The following is a 12,102-nucleotide window of genomic DNA, read 5'->3' as shown; positions in this document are numbered from 1 at the left end:
CTTCTTTACATTGTTTTAGACAGCAACTAGCTCTCCGTAATACTTAGCAATCAACATCGAACTAAAATACTCTAATGAAATTTACGATTAAGATGTTGAATGCAGATATTGATAACTGCGAAATCCTTTTATTAGGATTGTGTTCAGGGCAAACAGAAGATATTCACAAACACCGACATCGAATAAATTTGTTTTATCTTAAGATCACAGTATGTTCTAAGACCTGAAATCTTTTTTGAAGTTCGTTCAATAAAATTTTTATGACTGTTTAGTATTGCTATCTGCATCAGACAGAAATAACTGGTGAACTACTTGTAATTAGCAGCGCTACATAAGCGAAGACACGCACCGGATTGTGGAGCTGACGATGATTCAAATAAATGTTACTTTATTACCTTATTCCCCCTTAATGGTAACCATGCCAAAATTAAAAAAAAACAAGTAAGGAAGGGCTAAGTTCGGGTGTCACCGAACATTTTATACTCTCGCATGGTAAAGTGATAATCGAGATTTCATTATTCGTCATTTAAATATTTTTCAAATACCGTATTTTTGTAAAGTTTTATTCCGCTATCATCATTGGTTCCTAATGTTTATACTCGTATTATACAGAGAAGGCATCAGATGGAATTCAAAATAGCTTTATATTAGAAGAAGGCGTGGTTGTGAACCGATTTCACCCATATTTCGTACATGTCATCAGGGTGTTAAGAAAATATTATATACCGAATTTCATTGAAATCGGTCTAGTAGTTCCTGAGATATGGTTCTTGGTCCATAAGTGGGCGGCGCCACGCCCATTTTCAATTTTTAAAAAAGCCTGAGTGCAGCTTCCTTCTGCAATTTCTTCCGTAAAATTTTGTGTTTCTGACGTTTTTTGTTAGTCCGTTAACGCACTTTTAGTGATTTTCAACATAACCTTTGTATGGGAGGTGGGCGTGGTTATTATCCGATTTCTTCCATTTTTGAACTGTATATGGAAATGCCTGAAGAAAACGACTGTGTAGAGTTTGGTTGACATAGCTATAGTAGTTTCCGAGATATTTACAAAAAACTTAGTAGGGGGCGGGGCCACGCCCACTTTTCCAAAAAAATTGCGTCCAAACATGCCCCTCCCTAATGCGATCCTTTGTTTCAAATTTCGCTTTAATATCTTTGTTTATGGCTTAGTTATGACACTTTATAGGTTTTCGGTTTCCGCCATTTTGTGGGCGTGGCAGTGGGTCGATTTGGCCCATCTTCGAACTTAACCTTCTTATGGAGCCAAGGAATACGTGTACCAAGTTTCATCATGATATCTCAATTTTTACTCAAGTTACAGCTTGCACGGACGGACGGACAGACGGACGGACGGACGGACAGACGGACGGACAGACAGACATCCGGATTTCGACTCTACTCGTCGCCCTGATCACTTTGGTATATATAACCCTATATCTGACTCTTTTAGTTTTAGGACTTACAAACAACCGTTATGTGAACAAAACTATAATACTCTCGTTAGCAACATTGTTGCGAGAGTATAAAAACAAAGTCGTTACAAAATTTTCAGCATGCCAGGTGTGCTAGCTAGTGTTAGCTACACTATTTATAGGTCAAGAACGGCTGACCCGATTAAGTTGAAAATTGGTGGAGAGGCAGCTTAGAACCAGGGGACGGATATAGGGTACTTTGTATGCTTTTATGTTAAAAGTCAGTACAATTCGTCTTCTGAAGATATTTCGAACGACCTTGAGATGAATAAAGAGGTACATAATAGGGCTTTACTCTTGATCGAAGACAGGTCAGGTTAGGAATGCCAGCGCCAAATTGTGAAATGAATGACTGCATTGCTTAGTGGTAAATCTGCTGAAGATTTCTTTGAGCAATTGTTGACTATCGGTAATACATAGTTTAGTATCTGATGATGAAACGAGCGGATTGATTTCATTTCCCCGATAATTTCTGTAACTTTGTCTCATCGAAAGACGAACAAACATCTTTACTAACCACAAATGTAATGAATTATTAATTGAGCGAGCAATTTTAGCGGCAAAGAACAAAGATGTAGAATACCTAACCTACGAGTTCAGAATGAGGACACTGGATCAATGCATGAATTCAATTCTATTGGTTAAGTAATAAATGAAGATGAAGCCACTAAGTAATCAATTGAATATTTAAACCCCTTGGATGAGCCTGGCTTGTCAATGCACAATTTACGTCTAATGGTTGGCTCCGTAGTAATATTGCTTCGAAACATAAACCAAAAAAAATTTGTAATGGTACGCGTTTGGTGGTAAGTAAATTGATGAACGATGTGATTTTCGTTACAATACCCAATGAAAAATTCGAAGGTGAGAAAGTTTTGATTCTAAGTATACTTATCATCCCAACCGATATGCCGTTTGAGGTTAAAATACTTCAATTTCCGATTCTGTCATTCGTAATGACCATTGACAAATCACAAGATCAATCTTTTAAAGTTTGTGGTTTTAATCTGAAATATCCACATTTCGCATGGCCATTAAGTGGCATGTTCAAGGGATGGAAGGTCATCTGCGTTGTTTGTTCTTACGTCAGATAATTAAGCAGAAAATATTGTGTATCACAAGGCACTGAAGAGTACGACCTCTGCACTAGAAAACATGAACCTTAAAGAATCATTTAAATACATAAATATTTCTTTTGTATTTCCTAAAAGAAAGACTTAACAAAATCCAAAACTTGCTTATTTGTTTCCTCTAAGGCAAAACAGAGTTCGCCGGGTTCTGCAGTTTACAATATTTTTCACTGGAAACAAAACGATTCATGGTTCACCTATGTCTAGCGCAAAAGTTACATAAGTGGTGCTTAGTGTATATCTATAAGGTAACTGTACAATCTCTAAACATATTGTTCAGATGGAACCACTATGGCATATAGCTGTCTTTCCAACTAACTGATTGAAATCAAGAAATCTCCACACAATTTGTTTTTCCTTTTTAAATAAGCTTATGTTATAAGGTTGTTTAAATCAAAAACGTGGCTACAAAAAACTAGCAAAACTTTTTCCGTTAGACGCAAGTTGTTGGTCTTCTATACGTACTTTTTAGCTTTAGTTATACATACCTATAAAAAATGCACCTGAGATGGGTATTATAGACTCGATGCAGCTGAAGTTAACTGTTTGTTAACTATTTGGTACCAATAGAGTACCAATTTTTTTACGGATTCTGCTGATGCTATTTAAATATATATTTTGGTCCTACAATAAACATTGTGATAAAAAAGTAAACGGCAAATGTAAATAGAACGCAAAATATCTAATTAATCATCAATATTTGTTTTGTCGCCTTCAAAGTAATCTCCACCAAATATAATATACATATGTCAACGATTTTTCCAGTTCTTCATCTTTTCATAAGCACATTTTCGGAGGGCCTTCAGCTCCTCCAGCGAATTTTGATTTATTTATCTCTTCGATCGACTGAATTCGGGTTCCACGGAGCGTCAGTTTTCATCAGTTGAAGAAGTCGAAGGTCGTTCAGAACGATGCGTGTCGCACATGAAATGTGGTTAGAAATACAAAAATTTAGACAAATTCTTTGTTCGATATTTTTATGCATTGAAAAAATCCCAACGCACTACTAAGGTGTACCGACTAAAGCAAAGCCTTAAAATTGACCGAAATCGAACAACAGAGCTCGCTCGAAAACGGGAACATGCTTTTTTGTATATTAACTATTCTAAAACGCGAATAAGGCAAGAAACCATGAACAAAAATAGTTTCCATGTTTGAAAGTACTTTGTATCGATACCCCTAATAGTAAATTACGGTTTTTTTGTGGTTGAATGTAACGGGTAACAAATTTCGGTCGCAATTTTGGATTTGCGTGAAGCGTTTCATATTCGATTTAGTGTGCAAAACTTAATTCTAAGTAACCAGAGTATTTGACATAATTTACAAAAAGGGTCGAGTGTGACGTCATTAGCGAAGAAATATATGTAATTTTGCTAAATGCACAAATTGCGGCATTAAAGCAAAAAACAAGTGATTTTAAAATGCGTAAGCAACACATTTTCTGCGCATGGAATAAGAAAACAATAACAAAACAAAAAAAAAAGAGAAAGCTCTTTAACCGTATGCGAAATAAGAACTGGCCAGTAAGTGCCATAATGCTAAAAGAAACAGCCAAAAACCTGCATTCAAAATTAAAGGAAAACGAAGCTGATTTTTACGCCAGCGATGGATGGCTTTAAAATTTCAAGAAATGATATGGTATTCGACTTCTTCAAACATCGGGCGAAAAGTTGCCTTCACAGTCTCAGCTAGTTAATTGAACAAAAAACGTATGTCTTCAGTTTTGGTAAAGTCGGAGAATCAACGAATCACGTTTATGTGTTGTTTCAACGCCACAGGAGTTCAGAAACTCAAAATCATGGCAATTGGAAAGTCAACGAATCCACGCTGTTTCAAAAACTTTCAGTGTCCTATTGAGTACAAGGACTCAAAATTCGCCTGGATGACGTCGGCTGTTTTTATACCCTTACAACCAGTTGCTACAGAGTATTATAGTTTTGTTCACCTAACGGTTGTACGTATCACCTAAAACTAATCGAGATAGATATAGAGTTATATACATATATAAATGATCAGGGTGACGAGAAAAGCTGAAATCCGGTTGACTGTCTGTCTGTCCGTCCGTGCAATCCGTGCTATAACTTGAGAAAAAATTGAGATGTCTTGATGAAACTTCATGTGCAGGTTTCTTGTTTCGAGTTCGTAGATGAGCGTAATCGGACGACTGCCACGGCCACAAATTGCCATTAACCGCAAACGTATAAATTGACATAACTAAGCACTAAATTAAGATATAAAACTCATATTTGGCACAGATATGTTCGCAACAGCCAGGGGCACCTGTGAGAAAAAAATTTTGAAAAAGTGGGCGTGGCCCCGCTCTCTAATAAGTTTAATGCCCATATCTCCTAAACCACTAAAGCTACAACAATCAAATTCGCTCAGCATGAATATTACAAAAGCTCTTACCGATAGTGCAGAGTGGATGAATTCGGATGAAAATCCGGTTCATGTCCCATATAACGGTACTGTTCAAAACTACTAAAATCTCAATAAATTCAATAAATTCTAAATACGCCAGAGACATTAAATTTTACCACCGAGATAATATGAGTAGGCTTTATGACAGATAGTATAAAAATTGGAGAATGGGCGTGGCACCGCCTACTTTTTGGTGAAATCTCATATCTCGGAACTCAACCAACGGATTTCGACTAAATTTAATATGTATCATTTCTTAACATTCTTATGTTACAGTGTGAAAATAAGCAAAATCGGACAACAACCACGCCTTCTTTCCATATAACACAATTTTAAATTCCATTTTATTCGTTCAGTTTCCAGTAAACAAATCAAGAAGCAATTAATATTACGGTATACAATTTTGCACGAATATATTCTTTGGCGTGTGCCACTTGTGACCAAAAATTGTTCAAATCCAACCATAACTTCTCCAGACCCTAGGTACCGAATATGTGAACCCAGTAGCTATAGTTGACTTCTGATCGAAAATATCGTTCAATGTGTGAGATATGTAATTAAAATTTGGAGAAAATCGTTCTGTAATAATGGTATGGCTGTATGCCAGAAATTGGTCGAATCGAGCCAAAACTTCCCTGAGCCCCCATATACCTAATATAAAGATTTTCAAACTGACAGGTGACTTTATGCTGGATATATCCGCCAATATTTGAGTTATCTCAATGAAATTGAGAGAGCGTGTTTTAATTATGACAGTGTGTCTTTGAGCCAAAAATGGATAAATTTAAATAAATGGATAAACTTAACTCCCTTATAACCATTACCAGGATTTTCGAACATCCGGTTGACAATGCTCCATATGATTGGTGATTGTATATGAGGTACCTTAATGATAAGAGTTAATGGATAATATCAGGTCGATACTAGCCCAACTCCAATATACTACATATATCGTTTTTCTAACAAATTTTAAGTTGAATTTGATGGCCAGTGTATGAGTATATATATATATATATATATATATATCTATATATATATATATAACGTGTTAGATTCCGATCCTCTGGTCGACGTTGTACCATAAAGAATTTCCCTGGCTTTAATTCTTGCAAGTTGCAAGAGTGTAAAATGTTCAAAATTAGGCCTTCCTTACTTGTTAAAGAATGGTTTGATGAATCATTTTTATACGAAACGCGAATGTAAATGGTAAACATACATATATTCCTTTTAGTTTTGTAATAGAAAACGTGAACATATGGCATATTTTATATCGAAATACTGGGGCAATTCGTGAGTTACTGAATATATTTGTTCTACTCGTATTCTTTATTTTCTTGAAAATGTTAAAATTATTTGTTGATCTAAATAGATACCGATAAATATGGATTTGCAGTGAAGTCTAGTTCAAGCCATTTGTAGTGTTTTCTTCTTCATTTCATCATAACAAAGCTGTAATTTGAAGCAATTGCTGTATTCCAAAAATCGCTTTAGCAGCCTTAAAACGTTTTAAATTTATGTTATAATACATCCATGAGGTAGAATATAGATCGTCATACACAACTAAAGCTCGTATAAAAATACTGGAAATAAATATTTTATTTCCTTCTCACTTTTAAATCAGAATATACGGCTTAAATCTTACCACATTTCCAACCACCAGAGGCTACAAATTTGGTTACAAATAAAACACAAACCAAGGTTGCTCTTGCAAACCACAAAAACAACACTTGCATCAATATATACTTTCCGTTTCATTGGAATTTCATTTGTATACAGCGACGTGACAATATTTTTGAAAATCTCAAACATGAATTCCCATACACAGGTAAATACACGGATGCCAAGGCACACACTGATACGAGTAAGTATGTGGAAACAGCCAAAATAGAAGAATATGTAGAATATTCATACCTATTGTGAAAAGTTATGCGAATTCCCATTGCAGAAATCGGAACATTTCTTCCAAAAAATACACAAAACTAGTAAAAATGTCGGAGGGTATTAAGTTATCATTTGTGTGGCTTGTGGCGTGAAGAAAATCATAAAATACAAATAGATGCAAACAAAGTTCCGCAGCCATGTAGGCACACACCGAGTACAACACCCTGCGGTATATTTACTATTTTCGTCTTATTGCACACAAGATTGTTGGCCCCGTAGGCATATTCGAAAGAACTTTAAACTCACTATAGGCTGCCGGATGTAACAAGGTTAGCTGGGTGTATTGTTACGTCAATTTACATGTTTACTGACTGGTTGCGGTGTGAGTTGGCTTGTTTTGCCTATCTCACACCAAAATATTGCTTTTGCAAATGATAGAAAATCGATGAATACAAACTGAATTTTAGCACTGAAAAAGAATAGAGGAGGAAGTTCGGTAGGCAATGGAAAATGAAAATATCGGTGGACTCTTGTTATCAACAGAAACAAGAAATGCTGGATTACTGTAAAGTGGTTTCATTCATTGACTATAATCAGGGTTCCGGTGCTGGGGATTGAAAATTTTATTTTTAATCTGAGTGTATATGTTTGCCGATCAGTACCTTAGAATTTTGAAGATATAGTTATTTAAGCATTAAATTATATCTTCTTACAAGTATAAATTTATATCTATATCGTGTATCTACAATATATATCAACTTATATAAATATGTAAAATGTAATATATATATATTATCTATGTTATATCGTTATATCGTCGCCCGGGGACGACGCTGTCATAATCTGTGGCCCGTTCATATCTATATCTATATGACTTATCGATCACACGCGGCTACTTCTGCCGGCGCTCGCGTATATCTATATCTATATCGTATATCTATATCTGTTACGACGACTATCTATATCTATATCTAGCGCTCCTGTATCTATATCGATATATCTATATCTATATCTATATCTACTTCTGCCGGCGCTATATCTTCGATGACGCTGTCTATATCGTTATACTCGCGTGCTACGATCTACTACGTCCGGCTACTATCTGCCGACGCTCGTGTAGGCTTCAATACGCTGCATCTGTTATATCGTTTACGCTATGCGATATCTATATCGCGTAAAGATCTCCGGATATCGATATATCTATATTATATCTATATCTACCCTTAACAGACGGCGTATCTATATCAAGATATCTATACTCACTCGTAGTCTATGCCAAACTATATCTGACTATGATCATCCATACCTAACTCCCCAGCAAGCCTGTATCTATCGCAACATGTTGCGTTGGAATGGCGTGTGTTGCTGGGACGGCGTATGTTGCTGGCAGTGGCGTATTTACCGCTGCGTATGCATGCTTGTTGTTGTTTTGTCTGCTTGCCTGATTTCTCTGTCTCCGTGGTATCGTTGTATTCTTGCGTGGCGTGGTTTTATATCGTATATCTTGTTGTTGTCATTTCATCTGCATGTCTGGTTTCTCGATCTTCTTGTGTTTCTAGAATCGTGGTTTTCGTTGTGTTGTGAACATAGGGTATCTTTATGGGTTGTGTGGGCTATCTGTATAGATATTTAGTTCTCACATATTATTTAACATTATCTATATCTATATCTATATCTATATCTATATCTATATCTATATCTATATCTATATCTATATCTATATCTATATCTATGTATATCATATCTATGTAATCTACAAGGTGATTTCCAAAGTAAACAGCACTTTTTGAATCTAGCGCCCCCTGGTAATCTATCTGTCGACTGACGCGTGAGAATCTGCTAACTTTATCGATTGTCCAGTGAGAATTTCATGACATTTCATCGATTGGAAGTGAAGTTATTGCGTTTTAAGTGTCAGTATGTTTGTGTTATCGGTGCGAAAATGAGCTTCGAACAAAGAGCCAACATTAAATTAAAGCTGTTACCGAAACGAAAGTGGTCGTGAGGACATAAATGACGATCAACATTTACCCAATCGAAGTTCAAAACGTTTGAATTCATCAAAAATCAGCCGAAATCATCATTGAAATTCATGGAAATGGAATTGAACATATTCAAAACATCGATTTATCGCATTTTCACCGAACATTTGAGCTTTCGAAAGGTGTGTGACTGACGACCAAAAATTGCTCAGAATCCAACATTCGAAGGACGCTTGTGAACGATTATTTGACCAAAAATCACATTTTAACCATTAACCACTCCCTGTATTCACCTGATATGGCACCGTGCGACTTCTTCCTTTTCGGAAAAATGCATTTGCCCATGAATGGAAAGCGTTATGCAGACGCAGAGGCCATTAAAAGGCTCGCACCAGCATACTGGCGGCCATACCGACCAACGAGCTAAAACACTCGTTTGAGTTTTGGTGTGATTTGTGGGTCGGTGGAATCATCGGTCTACATTTCTTAAAAAACGATGGCGGGAAGAACGTAACCGTCAATGACTGCCGTAATCGCGACTTGATAACGACTATTTCATGCCTGAAATTGAAGCTCGCAATGTCGGCGACATTTCGTTTCAATAAGACGGCACCACTTCCCACACATCGCATCAATAAATGGATTTATTGAGAGAACACTTCGGTGAGTAGATAATATCACGTTTTGTGGGGATCTGCAAAGTCTAAATTCTGCGGACAATCCCGTTTCGATTTATGCCTTGGAGCAGAACATCGCCTGTGTCATTCGCCAGTTACCAGTCGAAATACTTGAACGAGTCATCGAAAATTAAACTAACCGGATGGACCATCTGAGACGTAGCCGCGACCAACAATTGAAAGAGATAATTTTTAAAAAAGAAATGCCAAAGAATGTTCTTTCAAATGATAATAAACATTCACCAACATTTAAAAAATTAGGGCACCCTCGAAATCCTTTATTTACACCGCAGATGCTTCTCTATACTTCGATGTCCTGCAACAAATTACAGTTTTGTGTTTAAATTAAATTTCTGATTATTAGCTAACAGCATTTTATGGACGTTGAACTAGTTCGATAGCGATCGTTGCAATACCAACCCTTTCAAGAAACCAATAAACTTTTTTACCCAGTTTTTTAAAGATATCTAATTCTTACTCAAATTATCACATTCACCAGGATTTTAACTAACTACTCTCGCCATATCTATATATTTTTCTGTAAATCAACTCGATTAGTTCTTGGTGTAACAAACAAGAGTTAGGTGAACTAATGCGAAGATGAATTTTGTACGGAAGGGTACAGTAGATTGTAAAGAGTGGAATGCACGTCTCAGATATTTTCAAATATTTTTAAAAATAAATACCTAACTGGTATCCGCCTGCATCAGGCTGAAAAATGCAATACGCGAAAGCACGGAATATTGCAAATTTTGAGAATCAAGAGGGTTTTTAAGCATCGATATCCATACTGCTCAGTTATTCAAAAAAACATTAACAAGTGGAATTTATAATTACGTTCGTAGATATTTTTTGGTTTAAATGTTTCTTGTTAATAGAATAGCAATGACTTTAAAACTAAAAGGAAACTGTGAACGCTCAAATGATAATTAAACTCAAGACATACATATGTATAGTAATGATTAGTATACAATTTCAACAGCAGTTCAGCTGATATTAAAAGAAGTAATCTACATTGCCTTGATGAACAAGCTGAGATGTAAGTGTGTACTTAAAAAAAAGTGACGACCTAAAAACTGATTAATTTCGAGTTTTACAAAGAACTTTCCCGTCATCTGGTGCATTAGGAAGATTTGTAAGTTTAAAACGCCTAAATAAATTTTTCAAGAGAGGAAGATTTAGCAATTCTCTGATGTTGTCATACGACTAAATAGTATTGCACACAAAATTCGTAAAAAGAACTAATCTATGCTTTAAAATATATACATATGTCTGATATCTTGACTACTATGCGCTGAAAACGGGAAGTAAGCTCTATCGTTTGCTATATACGATAAAGGTGAGAAGATTATTGGATGCTTTATGTTAAATTATTACAAACTTAAATAACTAGAATTGATGGCGGAGCTCAATTTTCTACTAACATTTCGCTTCTAATACAAAAACCTTACCCTTACTTATTCGTCGGCTAAAATAACATGACCCCACCGACTCCGCTCAGAAATGTCGATGGCTACATTTGGAACGATTTGTGTCATTCCTTTACGGAATTTTTGTCATAATTCCAAATTTATGCACGCATATGCTTGCCCACTCAATATTTATGAGCTTGCCACTGTGAATGCTCATGAGGCCGAGGCGGTGTGTGCTGCGGGATGCGTGCCACGCTTTTTGTGGTCTCCAACGTACACCAATTTATTTATCAAATGCATATGCATGTGCGAAAATTAACATGGCCCTCTGTGTACCTAATGGTGAATCTTTGTAAGGAGTATGTATGAGCGCATTCAGGAATGCTACACATCAATTTCAAATGTGAAACAGCAGTTCACAGTATAACTGTGCAAACAGAAATGTCCCAATGTGTGAGTAAACCGAGTTTTTAATATTCATGCTTTTAGATAAAATATTAGATTTGTTCTCAATTGCTAAGCTTTCGGGTTTTATTGAAAGCGTACCCCAATATAAAATATCATACCAGTAAGTGCACATAAGTACTAAAATTCATAAGTACTAAATGAATACTATAAGTATTCAGCGTTGTGGTAGATATTATTTAAATGAGAAATCCAGCTTTCAATAAAAATTTAATAATACTTATACATCTTAAACAACTTTTTGATGGATTTTATTAGCAATGGGAAATAAAAAACGCATTTATTTTTATTAACTCCAAGGGTTTGACTCGTGCTTTACAGAGGAGAGGTTTTTATTTTTTTATAAAGAAAATAAATCCATACATCTGATTTCATCGGTATTTCGTATAATAAAGAAAGCTGAAAAAATGGTAAGAAAGCGAAATATGGTTGATCGTGATGTTTACAAAATATATTACCACATTTTTGTTTTCGAAAATCAGTTATCGAATCGCTGTATAATCGTTGGCGAATATTCTGATATACATTGTGACAAAATTTATGTTGCCGCCTTTAAAGTAATATACTTCTCCAGTCATCGAAACAGTTTTCATAAGCACTTTTTAGGTGGCCTTCAGCTCTTACAGCGAATTTTGTTTTATCTCTTCAATCGACTGAAAACG

The sequence above is a fragment of the Bactrocera neohumeralis genome, chromosome 3 (genome assembly GCF_024586455.1).
Source record: "Bactrocera neohumeralis isolate Rockhampton chromosome 3, APGP_CSIRO_Bneo_wtdbg2-racon-allhic-juicebox.fasta_v2, whole genome shotgun sequence".
Lineage (NCBI taxonomy): Eukaryota > Metazoa > Arthropoda > Insecta > Diptera > Tephritidae > Bactrocera > Bactrocera neohumeralis.
The sequence above is the reverse complement of the archived record's forward strand: the minus strand, read 5'-3'. Positions refer to the sequence as shown.